This window comes from Camelus ferus, chromosome 8 (assembly GCF_009834535.1).
Source record: "Camelus ferus isolate YT-003-E chromosome 8, BCGSAC_Cfer_1.0, whole genome shotgun sequence".
Lineage (NCBI taxonomy): Eukaryota > Metazoa > Chordata > Mammalia > Artiodactyla > Camelidae > Camelus > Camelus ferus.
In genome coordinates this window covers 36,681,066-36,695,724 of record NC_045703.1, presented here as the reverse complement: position 1 = coordinate 36,695,724, position 14,659 = coordinate 36,681,066, and the positions used below count along the sequence as shown (strand labels likewise).

The window sequence follows — 14,659 nt, the reverse complement described above, 5'->3', positions numbered from 1 at the left end:
TCAGGCCTCCAGTTGGACCTACTGAACCAGAATCTACGTTTTAACAAGACCCCCAGGTGATGCATATGCATGTTCGAGTGTGAGCAGCACCGCTTTAAGGACAGTAGTCAGCACAGCACGGTGACCAGAGCTAACACCACAGTATTGTATACTCGGAAGTTGCTAAGACAGTAGATCTCAAGTGTTCTCATCATACACACACGCACGCACGCACAATCCATGTGATGTGATGGACGTGGTGAATAACCTTATTGTGGTAATCATTTTACAAGATATACATGTATCAGCTTATCACATACATCTTGAACTTACACATTGTTAAATGTCAACTGTGTCTCAATAAAGCTGGGGGAAACCCTGCAGCCACTGCCTTAACAACACTCGGCTCTGATCCCTGGACACTGCACCCAGCCAACTCCAAACAGAGCCGCATGCAGGCACCTCAGTGATCAGTCTCTAGTTAGTCCATCAGTCAAGAACTGCTTATTGAGCATCTCCTAGGTGCCCGGCACTCTAGGTGCCATGCCTTTAGCTTCCAGTGTGGCTCCCCAACACTGCTGTACAATGTTCTCACTAATATTCACACGGAGTGTCGAGCCATGAGGCACCTTAGGGAAGATATTGTCCGGCCCCTTTATTTTGCCTGTGAGGATACTGAGGTTGTGTGCGGCCCCGGGACACACAGAACAGACTAAAGTCCAGGTTTTTGTTTACACCACACTTTATTCTTCCTCCATATAGAAGACTCAAGAGCGAGAATGTTAGGTTTGACCTCTGCACATAGGAAGTAGGGACAGCTTGTCTCCAGAAGGCCCAGGGCGTAGTGACGTGTGTCACCTTCTTACATTCACCTCCAGTCGTGAATGAGAGAGCATTTAAGGAGAGCTGAAGTGCAGGTCCGATTTTGACAGGAGAAACTGGGTAGAAGGGAGTGTTCCAGGCACCAAGATCTTGCCCGAGATGGAGCAGTAAGGGTCATGTGTGAAGACGGCTAATGGGTCAGTTTGGCAGGAGGCGACCAGATCAGACTAGACTGTGGAGTTGGGGGTCACAGCTTGGACAGCGTCAATTGTAAATGAGGGACAGGAAGTCACTGAACTTCTAATAATCTTGAAACCCCTCCCCAGCTGCTTTTTCCACAGCCAATCTTCGTCTTTCATCTTTGGCTCAGAGCTTGACAAGGAAAGTCGCTTTTCGCTCCTAAGTGTAGTCGGCTTCCCCCTTCCAGTTGGTCTTGCGCACATCGACCAGCTGTTTTTAGACTCCACTCTGTTGTGTTGCCTACTGCTCAAAATACTTTGGGAACTTAAAATAGAGAACAAAGGTAAGGCTGCTCAGCCTGGCATCCTCAATCTGACTCTCACTTTCCTTTCTGGTTTTATTCCCTGTGACCTGCTCTAGAGCTTCCTGCCCTGGCTAAGCAGAAGAATTCACTGCTTTACAGTAAATTAAGTGCATTTCTGCCTCGTGGCCATGGCCCAAGTTGGGACAGCATTTCCTTCTCTCTAGGTCCATGAATCTCATCTTCCTTCTGCATGCAGCTCCTCCAAGATTCCCCTGACTCAGCCTGCTGTAAGCACCAGCTACCCTCTCTTCCCCAAATCCTTTGCAATGTTCTCTGTTGTTCAAATAACAACTTACTCATCCTTTCATTCAGTTGAAATTTGTTGGATGCCTGCTATGTCAGGTCCTAAGAGGATAAATGCCTCAGCCCCAGAGTTGGAAGAGCTGACAATCTAGTGGGGAAATAGTTGCCCTCAAAATAGAATATGATGCATGCAACCAAAGCAGTAAAACTGAGTGACGTGAGAGCATGAGCACAAATTAGTGGAAAGTAGGAAGGGTGGGAGGGAAAGAGAAAGGGAAGAGGGAAAGGAGAGAGAGCATGTGAAGGCTTTTTGGTAACAATGATTCCTCAGTTTAGCTTTGAAAGATGAGTGGTGATCACAGAGGCGTGATGGGCTGGGGAAGGATGAGTCCATGAGAAGTCTTGCGGGAGACAGTGGCCCATCTGAAGGATCACACAAACCAACTGAGCAGGTCCTTGTTGCTGATGATGCTCATGGAAACATGTGATTTGCTTCATGCTTTTAGGAACAATTTTTCTTGTTTTTTAAATTTTTTAAATTATTTTTTAAATGGAGGCACTGGGTATTGAACCCAGGGCCCTGTGCATGCTAAGCAAGTGTTCTACCACTGAACTATCCTCTCCCCCCAGAATAATTTTTCCTTAATCCACCTGAGGGGCAGTCACATCATCTGTGACATTCTGCCACAAGGCTGCAGGTCCCCAGTTAATCAGTGCTAGTTAGAATGAGTTGACAGTTGGACAAATATTTCAAAATCATCAAATATTAAAATTCTTTCATGAAATAAGCTCTTTTAAAACAGAACCAGCGTCTTTTCTTCACTAAGCTACAGATGATTATGGTGATGAATTACTGCTGACTTTTGACTCCTCTTAACTCAATAGGTGAGATACAGTAAAACTCTGTTCTTTCAGCAAATACTGAGTACTGTGTCAGGCTCCTCTTATGTCTCGCTTCCCATCCTCCCCTCCTCTGTGTGAGCTCTTACCAACTTCCCCCAGGTGCACTGTCTCATGCCAGCTGCTCATGGCTTTTCTGTTGACCATGAAGGCTGGGACTCTGGGGGTCCTGTGCAGCACCTGTGTGCCCGCAACTCAGGAACATAAGGGGGGCCAGTAGGAGACGGGGGCCAGTGGAAGAATTCTTCTCTCTTCCCCGCCCCGGGGAGAGTCCTGAGATGCAGTTCGTATACTTAGCAGAGGACGGTCTTTGAGATCAAGCAAACATTTGCACTCAGAACCCATTTCCCCTACTCTTTTGCTCTTCTGGGGTTTCCTTCACCAGCAAAGTAGTTGAATTTAAAGCCTCTGTCTTAGTCTCTGCTTTTATTATGTGCTGGGAACTGTTCTAAACTTTTGAGATATAGGGAACAAAGACTACTGAAGTTTATCAGCCCAGAGCTCTTTGTATGATCTTCATGAGGGTTGTGAAAACACAAATTGTATCGTTTGTGCATATGCAGATGTTTGATTGTTTAAAATATTTTCCAGTGGTCTCTACTGAAGGAAGAAAATTTTTTAAAGTATTAGAATAGAACGTTAAATAAGGACATTAAATATAAATAATTATATGATATGTAATTAGGATATGTGGAGCTATGTAATTATAGAGAAACAGAAAACAAAGACAGTGGCTCCACAGAAGAATTCTAGGTACTATGGCCCTAAGTTTCTTTTCCAGGATGTATTTTATTTCTCACCTTTTGTTTCAGTTGCAGGTATTTCTTTCTGGATTCCCACCCCAAACCTCAACTCCAAATAATAACAATCAATTGTTTTTTTCTCTTAAAATGCCTCAGTTTAAACAATCAGTGTGTATTCCCACAAAACTTTGACCTTCTTTACGGAGATCCAATCAGCACATCAGGATGTCTGATGATTAGAGCGTAATTTAGGAAGACTGGGCATCACTCAAAGTTAAGCCTCAAAACTGAGGGGCATTCTTACATGTTTTTTAAGGCTTGGTGGCTTAGATTCCTGTGCTAATGACATTATAAATTTTCTTTGATGCATAGGAAACTGACAAAGAAGAAACTGTTTTCATTACTGAAGGCTTTGAAAATATATCGAAGGGAAGATGGTTAACTTTCATTTTTATTAGTCATTTTAAAGCATTCCACAATGAAGACTAGGCGCTGTTATTTCTGGTATTCTTGAAAGATCTTCCGAGCTGGCAGACCTATTTTGATCTCCTGAGTGTTTTAAAAACACCACATCTCACCTCCCCTGCCCCTGATAGCTCCACCTTTAACTTTCTCCCCTAAACAAGAACCTTTTCCACATCTTCCTGGTGTCTCTGCCTGAACATGGCCAGTCACGTGGAACTAACTCCGTATGAATACTGTGTTTTTCCAGGAATTTCATCGACTAGGGGTTCCACTTGTCACTGTGAAACAGAAATGCCGCTTATCTGGGCTGCTCTTGGGGGAAGCAGCCCCCAGTGACTGTTTCAAATAATTGCCAATACCATCCAATCACATGCTTACAGAGGCAGGTGAGAAGTCAGGAGATAGGAGGCGTTTGTGCAACCAGACTTCCTAAGTTTGTTCTCAGGCAAACGTGTCATTGATCTACCAAAAATTAAAAAGGCTCATCTTTGGATAAAATAACTAGTGTTACTTTCTTCCCCTTAGCCTCAAGTTGGCTGGGTTTTGATGCCAGTTTTAAATTTCTGGCTCTTGGCGAAAAAAAAAATCAATCATCTTGCAAACAGAAGTGCTTCCACTTCTTGGAAAATAGCAGGAGGTTCTACTTATAAAGGGAAGGATTCGAAAAGACTAAATTGTGGTTGCCACCTTAAAGTACAATTTAGCATTTAATACAATAATTTTTGGCAAGAGTGTGGCTGGCTTCTTCCCTGCCCAGAGCTGTTATTTGCTGTGCCTGCTTCATTGTTAGCCTCCTTTTCAAAGCAGAGCCCCCGCTGGTTTTTGCATCCCCTGGAAGGCAGGGGTCCTATTTTTTTCAGCTTCTTGAACTGAACTAGAATTTATGGTTTGGCACCAGGAAATGTATTTTCTGCAATTTTCCTCTTTCTGGGAAGTATAAAATGAAATGCAAACGAAAGTTAAGTCTTAGTTCATATTGAATACCCCAAGGACTGTCCCTGCAGAAGGACTGTAACTTTGTAGAGAATTACTAAGACTCACTGTTTCATAAATGACATATTTTTGCACAACCTCAACTTCAGGGAAAACTTGTCTAAGTGGCCACATTTTTAGGGAGTTGAGATGATTGGGGAATTGCTGTCTAGTTTTCAGCTAATAAAAGCTGGAGACCCATTAGAAAATTTCTGCTTGCGGAATGGGGATTGCTTTGGAATCACTTCTTTTGCCGTAAATACGCTAAGTTCTGGTGGTCACCCCATGTATCCACGTGTCATCTGCACCTTCCCTTTCCTAATAACCTCCCCATCCACACACGTGGTACCACAATCAGGCTTTGGTTCCTTAGTGTCATCTAGTTCCCTCCGGGAACAGGAGCTTTACTAAAGTCCTGGTCACTTGTCAGGACCAGAACCCGCCCAGATCTGCCACCCTTTCTCTGTGCTCAGGACTACTGTTTCCCCCAATGTCAAGCACTTGAGGCTCGTCATTTCAGCGAATCCAGATCCTACGTGTTCATCTAGACTCTTATCAGGAGCCTTGTTTCCCCATAGGAAGGGAGCAGCCCCCTTTTCTCAGCAGGGTAAGTGCTAGGATTGGGAGTGTTGCCTCTCTCCATCTACTTCTCCTGCTCTTCCCCAAGGGAGAAGGAGGGGCAGTGTGGCTAGAACTTACCATCTGTGGAGTCTGAGCCAAGTCAGCTGGTAGGAGAGTAACTGGGCCCCCTAAGGCAGGTTCAGGCTCCATACATTTGTTTTCTTTCTCTCCCTCTGTTCAGATGCAGGGCATTTCTTCTCCCCCTCACTTCTGGATCCAGGCACAGGGTGGCCAGGTGCTCTTCTGCTTTCTGTCCTCAACCAGTAAGCACACCTGGATGGGGCCAAGGTCCACAGCAGTTGGGCCTTCCCTCTGCAGTGACTGGGAGACCAGCACTCAAAATCTACCCTTCAAATGTACTTCGTTTCAAAGACAAGGTGGTCATGGTTACCACAGTGAACAGCTGAGCAGAAGTGGTCAAAAGAATAGTCTGACCTGCAGAGCCCCTTAGATGAAGGATCCCTGAAAGGAGGGATCCTTGAATGCTGAATTCCCTAAGGGGAAAACCATGCTACACAGGAAAAATTAAAATGATAATATTCCTCATGACCTTCCCAAAAGGGATCTGTGGCTATTTCCCAGGGTGACTGTGCACTGGGGAAAGGAGAATGATCAGATGTTGTGAGTCTGGCTCCGAATTGACACTATTTCCTAGAGATACAAAATGCTACTGCGGTCCATCAGTCAGAGTAGGGTTAAATGATGTCAACTGATAAATGAACTTTTGGCTTTTGTTAATCTAACAGTGTGTCAGGTGAGTTCCTGAACCCACCCTGTGACTAATTCCCCAATTCTAGATTACCTTGTTAGAACAGATCCACTCAGCAGCTGACAGAAGCCCCAGATTGGTTCTATGACCTGGGAAGTGAGAGCCATTATAGTGGGAGAGAGCAAATGGTCACCATTCAAACACCTCTACCTACCAAAGTAGTAAACCCACAGTAATACTGCCTTATCAGAGGTTAGTACCACCATGGAGGATTTGGAAGATTTGGGTGGTGATTTCTACCAAATCGGCATTTTTTATTTGGCTGATGAAGAAGACAAATGGATCACAGAGCATGATGGTTGATTATTGTAAACTTAATCAGCTGGTGACTCAAATTACAGTTGCTGCTCCAGCTATGACTTTCTGCTGGAGAAAATCAACATGTCCCCTGGCGTCTGGTGTGCAGTAGTTAATCCGGTGACTGCTTCTCCCTCCATACTTCCTAGTAAAGCCATCGGAGCAGTTGGCTTTCAGTTGATAGATGTATACTTTTACTGTCTTACCTCCAAGCATATTGACTCTCCAGCCCTAAGTCAAAAATCTGGTCCACAGGGATCTTGCTCACTGCTCCTTTCTATAGGATATCATGCTAGTCCATTACCCCAGTGATATTAAGATGGTAGGACTTGGTGAGCATCCTATAGCAACTGCTCTAAACACCTTGGTTAGGCATATATGTGACAGAGGGTAGGGAATAAGTCTTACAAAAATTCAATAGTGTTGCATGACCAAGCAGGTCTGATGATGTTCAAAGTGTCTGTAGCAGACAAGATGTCTTAGGAATTTTGGTAGGCCCTTACAGGTGAATTTACAGTGCAGAGCTTTAAGATTTGGAGCCAAGTTATCCTTTGCAGATGGTTACTTTTCTCTTGAGAAACATTTCTGCACTGTTCAAAAGTCAACTGTAGTTCAAAGTGAAGTAAAGTGACACAGATTGTGGTCCTAACACTGGGATGCAGAAGTCCCAGATAGCAGCCCAACAACTACACGAACCACCATTTTGATTATCTTGCCCATGTAGACATCAGCTGTTTTATAGCTACAGTCCTGGTTGACAAAGAAACTTATAAAATAATTTTATTTAGAGTTGTTCTTTCTACCCATGCCTGTCTGCACAGGTGCTGATGGCCCTGAGATAAGCCTACGAAAATCCAGCAGTTGGTTTTGGCCTCTGAGGTCCTTGAAGAAGTGAAGCCACTATTCTGGTCTAAGTCCCCAGAAGGCCTTTCTCTCAAGAGCAGGAGTGAGCACTTATATGTAGAATAAAAACAAAAAAAGACACAAATGAACTTATTTACAAAACAGAAACAGATTCACAGAAAACAAACTTATGGCTACCAGGGGGCAAAGGAGGTGGGGAGGGATAAATTAGGAGTTTAGGATTTGCAGATACTAACTACTATAAATAAAACAGATAAACAACAAGGCCTTCCTGTATAGCACAGGGAACTATATTCACTAGCTTGTAGTAACCTATTATGAAAAAGAATATATATATGTATAGCTGAATCACTATGCTGTACACCAGAAACTAACATTGTAAATCAACTATATTTCAATTAAAAAAAAAAAGCAGGAATGGATTTCTCTACACACAAAAACATTTCTTCTCACCCAGTTTTAGATTTTAGAAAACCTATCTTGATCCCAAAATAAATCCTCTTCTTCCTAAACACAAACTGGGCCCTGTGCTTTAAGTTACCAGGCAAAGCTGTAATTAATATTCAAACACTAAAGCTTGTCAGGCGTGTATCAATTAGCCACTCAAGCCCCGAGAGCACCAGCTTCAGGAGGAACCCCAGAATGCTGGGCTCCCCATATGGTTCTTTGTCCTCTAGATGCTCCTTCCTCTAGGTATAGGATTTCTTTGGCCAAAATGCCCTATGTTGGTGCCTAGGGTGCTAATCGCTCACCAACACTACTTCTGGGTTCTTTGCCCGTTGGATACAGGCAAAAGGACATCGGCTGCACCTTACGGTAGAGTTTCAGCCGTGCTGGCTTGGCAGCCTCTGATAAACAGTGTTAGATGGTGGAGGATTGGGCTCCCCATCTGGGCCTTGTTCCTTACCCGTAGGGAGAGTTGTATCTGCAGTGCACACTTTGCCAGCCAACCACACAGAGAATCTACCATATGTTTGGCAGAACGGAGGGCCAGCAAGAAAAATGACAGAGTGCTGTTGGCCTTTCAGTGCCGTGCCGCTTCCCCACCCTGATCAGCTTGGTAAATGTGTGCCAGAGTATTCTCTGTCTTGCCAGACAGATCGGTTTTTATTCCAGTGAGGAAGAATGAGTAAAGGGGCAGAGAGAAGATCTAGAAGTATTCCCCTCAACGCTGCTCCTTCGTCTCTGTGGACACGTGAGGGAGGCAAGGTTTCCCCCAAAAGATTCCAGCTGGGATGAGGCTATTGCTCTTGTTTTGACAAGAGCATCCTTGTTGGATGTGGCTGTGGGTGGGTAAGAACTATATTAGAAATAATTGATAGAACTTCAAAAGCTTAGTTTTAGCTTAAAATCCCTTTGTAAATAGCCGACAGATTAACCTGTTTCTGCTCGTTATAAAGCAGGGTAGGGTATTTTTCCTGCTTTGTTCCCTTGAGCCCAGAGATTTAGAAATGGGAACTCTGGCTTATACAGAAACGACTTCAACTCTCAAGGTCAAACAGCATACTGGTGAGCTAGCATTTTTTAAATTTACTGTATTTGCTTACTCTGCCTCCCATCAAGCAGGGTTGTCCATATGCCTTTCTACAAAGAAAGCTGTGGGGTGTTGCATAAAACTGCTGACTCATCGTCATGGTACAGCTGAATGCACTGTCTTCAGGTGCATACTTTCCTGAGTAATTTCTTATTTATTCTACATTTTGCTGGCCTAAGTCCTGGGGATGCAACTGTAAACTTTGCATTGTCCTTGTCTCTCCTGAACTTCAAAGTATCAAGCAAATGCCTTATTCTTTTAAATAGAGTCTCATAAATTTACACAAAATTCTGACTGCTAAATACAATAAGACCTTCTTTAGAGGAGGACATTGTGTTGATCTACAAAGCTGATCACAATATAGATCAAATTGTAATCCCCTCTATGCATCTCTGTCACTGCAACCCAAGAGGAATGCTCTCCATGTGAACAGATCATATTATATGGCATTTAACAAATAGAGTTACTCAAGATAAAAAGATACTTATTGGTCATGCAAGAAAGGGAATTTATCAGCTCAAGTAACTGGGAAATACAGGGAGCATCTGGCTTCAAACAAATTTTGAATAATATCATCAGAGCCCTGCTCCCCTCCATCCCCATGTATCGTTGCACGTGGAAAGGATGGCTAATGGTAGCCTCAAGCCTACATTTGCCACTCCTAATCCCAGCCAGCATCCATTGACTACATGTTAAAGAGGGCTCTGTCCCAGTTTGGCTCATAGGTTCACTCCTGAACCAATCACTGTGGCCAGTGCTGTGGAGGACTGTGATTGGTCAGGCTCAAGTCATGAGCTCACCCCTGAGAACTGGGGTTTTTTTACCCCCACCCTTTAGTCCAACTGCATGGAATAAGAAAGAGGTAACTCCATAGAGAAAAGAATGATGCTAAAAGGTGAACAGGAAAAGAGAGCTGAATGGTAAAACACAAAACACATCTAGAGCAATCAACTCTCCAGAATAGGCCCTTCAGATCTACTCACACTTTCTAACAAGATTCTTACGCCCTTTGTGCTAGAGTTCTGGTAAAGGTTTGAAACAACTCGAGGTGTGGTGAAAAAACCCTGATTGTACCATTTGTCAAGTTGTGTTGTGTAAATACTCCAGCAAGGCCAGTTTCAAGGCACCAACCTCACATCACTGCACACGGAGCTAGGGAGAGATGCGCAATAGAGTTCCAGGGTGGACTACTTCTGTGACACAGATCCAGGCCATGTGAATTACCTTGAGCCTATAGGTAACAGGAAGTGTAGTAACACAAGTGGGAAGTGAGGGGCCTTGAATATTAATTACATTTGGTTTTTTTGTTTGTTTGTGGGGGGATTAGGGTTATTTATTTAAATGATGGTTCTGGAGTTTGAACCCAGGACCCTGTGTCTGCTAACCACACACTTAGCATGCTGTACCCTCCCCTCATTTGGTTTTGATATAATGTATTTGACTGAAAGTTTATATCATACAATTTTTTTATAACGGTTTTAATAACCTAGCTCAGTCTGTCTAGCCCTTCTGATTTCAAATGCACATTCACCAGTCACACCTTACCTTGAAAATTTTACATATTTACCTGTCTGGATTCAAAAGGCCCTTATCAAGAATTTGCTTATCCAAAGTCTGGTTTTTGAGACAACAAAGTGCTTTTTCTCTCTGTTCTATTTTTAATTAGAAATTTGGCTTCCAGTAAGCTTGGTTACACTGAAGTAGGAGAGAAAATTTGTTCAACATTTAGCTATCTTCTTTTAGATAAATTAAAAAAAATTCATACAAAACCTACTCCCACAGAGAGTAGATCAAACACAGACTACATCACAGTAAATGAATAAAATACAGTCTTAGAGGAACACAAGTGGTTAAAACCAAGAACTCGATACATTAAGTATGTCAGTGAAAAAAAAATCAAAGTGACTTGCAGCAGAACTAAACGAATTCAAAGAAAGATGATGCAAAAGTTCAAAGACTTGCTAACGAGCAACTCTTATTCTTTTTCCAAGGAGGAGGCCAGAGAGAGGTCAGAGAGATTTCATTTCGTGTTCTGACCTCGCTCGGAGAGAACTTGCTCTGCACTCTGTTGCGGCTCAAATGGACAGGCTGGAAGTGCTCAGGGAACAACTGACAGAACCCTGAGAAAGAGGAGCCGGACTCGCCAAGTGAGTTGTTTATGACTAACATGTGTTGGGATGAAAGGTGGGCAAGGAAACTAATGCTGGTGCATGCGAACTCTGTCCTAGAAGCCAATTCCCACTTCGATATAGCCGTTGCATCTACACGAATTGCAAGGTACACCAAATCATTTTCACAGGCCAACTAGAAAACGGGGGGCTGCTCCCTGTCCATAACCAGTCATTCTTTGGGGAGAAAATGTATAAATCACCATCTCACTTTGGGAGTCAATGCTATTATCTGGAACACTTGTTCTCTAAGCAGCAGAATAATGCCAAAGGCAAGAGAAAGATTTCTCTTTAATTAATTTTCACAGTGATCACTTTTGACCCTGATTATAGACCAATGTTTAATCCAATTTTCCTACCAGTTGCGTGGGTTTGAATTTCCTTAATGTTCCGTTTATAGCTGTTCAGTGTGTTGCTTGGAAAATGCTGATGAAATTATAAAGATAGCTTAGTGACTTCACCCAAGACAGGAAGAAAGGGAGAAGAGGCTCAGGAATGAGACAGTCCTTTTTAAGTGCAGATACCCTTTTAGAACTGGGTGACAACAAATACATGAATTTGTCTGTTTCAACATGGTATGTTATAAATACTCCTCATCTCTGTAAACTCCCTCAATAAGTATTTAAAACCTTCCTGGTTCATTAGTTCTTTATTCTGGGCTATACAAAATTAAAGTTCTATGAAAAGGAAAAGATAACCGTTTCTGAGACCAAAGACTCATCCTTGTACGTACCAGTGCATGGCTATTGAGAAGAGCGCGTCTGGATGGAAATTATTTTTCATTTCTCAGCTCTGGGTGAGATGTTGTTAAACAAAATTCCACTGAAGTCTGCGAACTGTCAGTTCTGGAAATACTGTGAGGTTGAGGAAAGGATGCTTCTTGCCAACTTTATGTAGGGGCTCAATTTCTGATGAGCTCAGAACTGGCCTTTGTGGTTTCTGGGCATCAAAAGAGTACAGCCTGGACAAAGCAAAGAAGAAGTGGGCACACGAGGAAAGCGGGCAGGGCTGTCCTTTGCTAGAGGAGCTTCATACTCTATGAATTTGAGGGTGAGGAAGAAGATCTAAGCAGAGTAGAGGAAGCAGAGCCACCTCAAGCTGTGAGAGAGACAGCAGTGCAGGGAGGTGACCAAAAGTAGATCCTGAATTCAGCTCTGTTATCTTGTTTTCCATTCTCATCGGTCAGAAAGACCAATGGTCAAGTAGACTGGCTTCTGTCTTTCTTCTCCTTTCTTTCTCAGGTTAGCTAAGGAGGCCAGTCTAGAGAGGTCTCTTATCAGAGGCCCTGGACCTCCAGGTCACAGGAATCAGGCAATGTCAGGATGCCAGTTACACAATATTAGGGGCTGACTCCGTCATAGAAGAGACATAAAGATGGGGTCATATCTACAGGTGTTAGAGTGGATGAACTAAGACACTATAAATTACGTAGTAAGGGTACTGAGTGATGCCACTGTGGGTTGGGGGTTGGCCGTAGCCAGGGCTGATGACTCAGCAATAAATAGGAAACAAAAGTGCATACGTATGATACAGCAAGAATGCTTCATGAGTTAATCGGGTGCATCCCTGACTACAGGCAGCAAAAAGGGTGAGGCTTCTGTGAACTAATGAGGTCCTTTCTCCACAGATGGTGACGTTCACACAGATTTTCAGCTAAGTCTTGGGGAAGAATGCGGGAGCCATCAGGAATCACTTCCACTCGCCTGCATCAGTTAATTCATAGCTTCAACAGATAATCTGTAATACCTGCTGTGTGTCAGGCACTAGCAATACAGAAGGAAACAAAACGGGAAAAATCTCTACGTCTGAGAGCTTATATCCGTCAGGGGGAGAGAGGCAACAAACAAAATAAATGTCTGGTGTAGAGATAAGCAATGAAAATGTTTTTGTGCAGGGATACGTGTACCTGCAGTAAAACTGTAAAGCAGATCAAGAGAATGCTGAACAGAAAATTGCTGGTAAACTGAAGTGAGAGTGACCACTGACCCTTCTGGAGGTCCCGCTCACGCTTTCTCAGGTGGAGAGCAGCCCTCTGTGGTCCAGCCCAGCTCAGAGCATTTCTGTTCTGTATAGTGTGTAGTACCTTAGCCTGGAGAAGGACTGTGATTGGATTTTGGTCATTGGAAAAAATGCTCCTCGTTAGACAATTTGTGTGTGCAGGAGGTGGGAACAGACTAAGTCTTCTGAATAGTCCAATGGTCCCGCCTCTGACCTGGGCACCCATGATAAAGAATCCTTTTCCTCTGCGGGGGGTTCGGGGGGGGCCACATCCCAGGCACTTTTGCTTTCTCCACCTGTTCTCTGAATCCTTGCCTGAAGTCTGCCGAGTGCTGTGTGAGGTAGTCAGAACAGTGTCCCCACAAACAAGCAATCTAAAGCTGACACTTTGATCATGTCGCTTGCATCCTCTCCTTTATTATAAAAATCCATCAATCTGCTACTGGACTTCTTTTTAAAAATGAGGATTTATTAGCTTTATACTTATTTTCTATTGGACTGTAGCTCTTCAGAATTGGATTGATCACATTTCTGGTTCATGCTTCTCTTAACATTGTTCCACAAATGGTCTCTTTTATTTACTTCTTTGTTGATTGGATTATTTTAATAATTTCATCAGCAAATGGGACTACATTACAAAGCTTCTACACAGCAAGAGAGATGATCGACAAAATGAAAAGGCAACCCACTGAATGGAAGAAAATATTTATAAGTCGTGCATCTGGTAAGGGGTTAATATCCAAACGATACAAAGATCTCAAAGAACCAAATACTCTAATTTTAAAATGAGCAAATGCCTAAATAGGCATTTTTCCAAAGAAGGCATTCAAACGGCCAACAGACACATGAAAAGGTGCTTACCATCACTAACCATTGGAGAAGTGCAAATCAAAACTGCAATGTGATACCATCTAACACCTGTTAGAGTGGCTATTATTAAAAAGACAAGAGAGAACAAGTGTTAGCAAGGATGTGGAGAAAAGGCAACCCTCGTGCCCTGTTGGTGGGGATGTAAATTGGTGCAGCCACTATGAAAAGCAGTATGGAGGTTCCTCACAAAGGTAAAAAGAGAACTACCTCATGATCCAGCAATTCCACCTCTGGGAACTTATCTGAAGAAAATGAAAACACTAATTTAAAAACATACATGCACCTCAATGTTCATTGCAGCATATTTACAATAGCCAAGACATGGAAGCAACCTAAGTGTCCATCGATGAACGAATGGATAAAAGAAATGTATTCTATACAAATACAATGGAGTATTTCCCATCAGAGGAGCATTGTTTTGCAACATGGATGGACCTTGAGGGCATTATGCTAAGTTAAATAAGTCAGACAAAGAATGAAAAATAATGTATAACGTAACTTATATGTGGAATTAACAAAAAACAAATTTATAGAAACCAAGAATAAGTTGGTGGTTGGCCAGGGGCAGGGGGTAGGGGTGGGGGAAATGGGTGAAGGTGGTCAAGAGATACAAACTTCCAGTTGTAAGATAAATAAGTCCTGGGGAGGTAATATACAGCATGGTGATTATAGTTAACAATACCATGTTGTGTATTTGAAAGTTGCTGTAACTCAATAAAAAAAGTTTAAAAAAAAAGCTGCTAAGAGAGTAAATTTTAAAAGTTTTTATCATGACAAAAAAATTGTAACTATACAATGTGATGGATATTAATTAGGCTTATTGCAGTGACCATTTTGCAATGTATACATATGTCAAATCATTATGTTGTG

At 42.8% G+C, this 14,659-nt stretch overlaps 1 protein-coding gene across 4 annotated transcripts in view; it reads left to right on the top strand.

Annotated features, from left to right (window-relative positions):
• Positions 1-13,972, top strand: part of CEP85L (centrosomal protein 85 like) — a 217,633-nt gene extending 203,661 nt beyond the window's left edge. For all 4 annotated transcript variants that reach the window (XR_004321929.1, XR_004321928.1, XR_004321930.1 and 1 more), the window contains 2 exons: positions 10,745-10,900; positions 12,549-13,972. The gene's annotated coding sequence lies outside the window, so the exon portion shown is untranslated. The remainder of the gene's footprint in view (positions 1-10,744; positions 10,901-12,548) is intronic.
• The last annotated feature ends 687 nt before the right edge of the window (positions 13,973-14,659 follow it).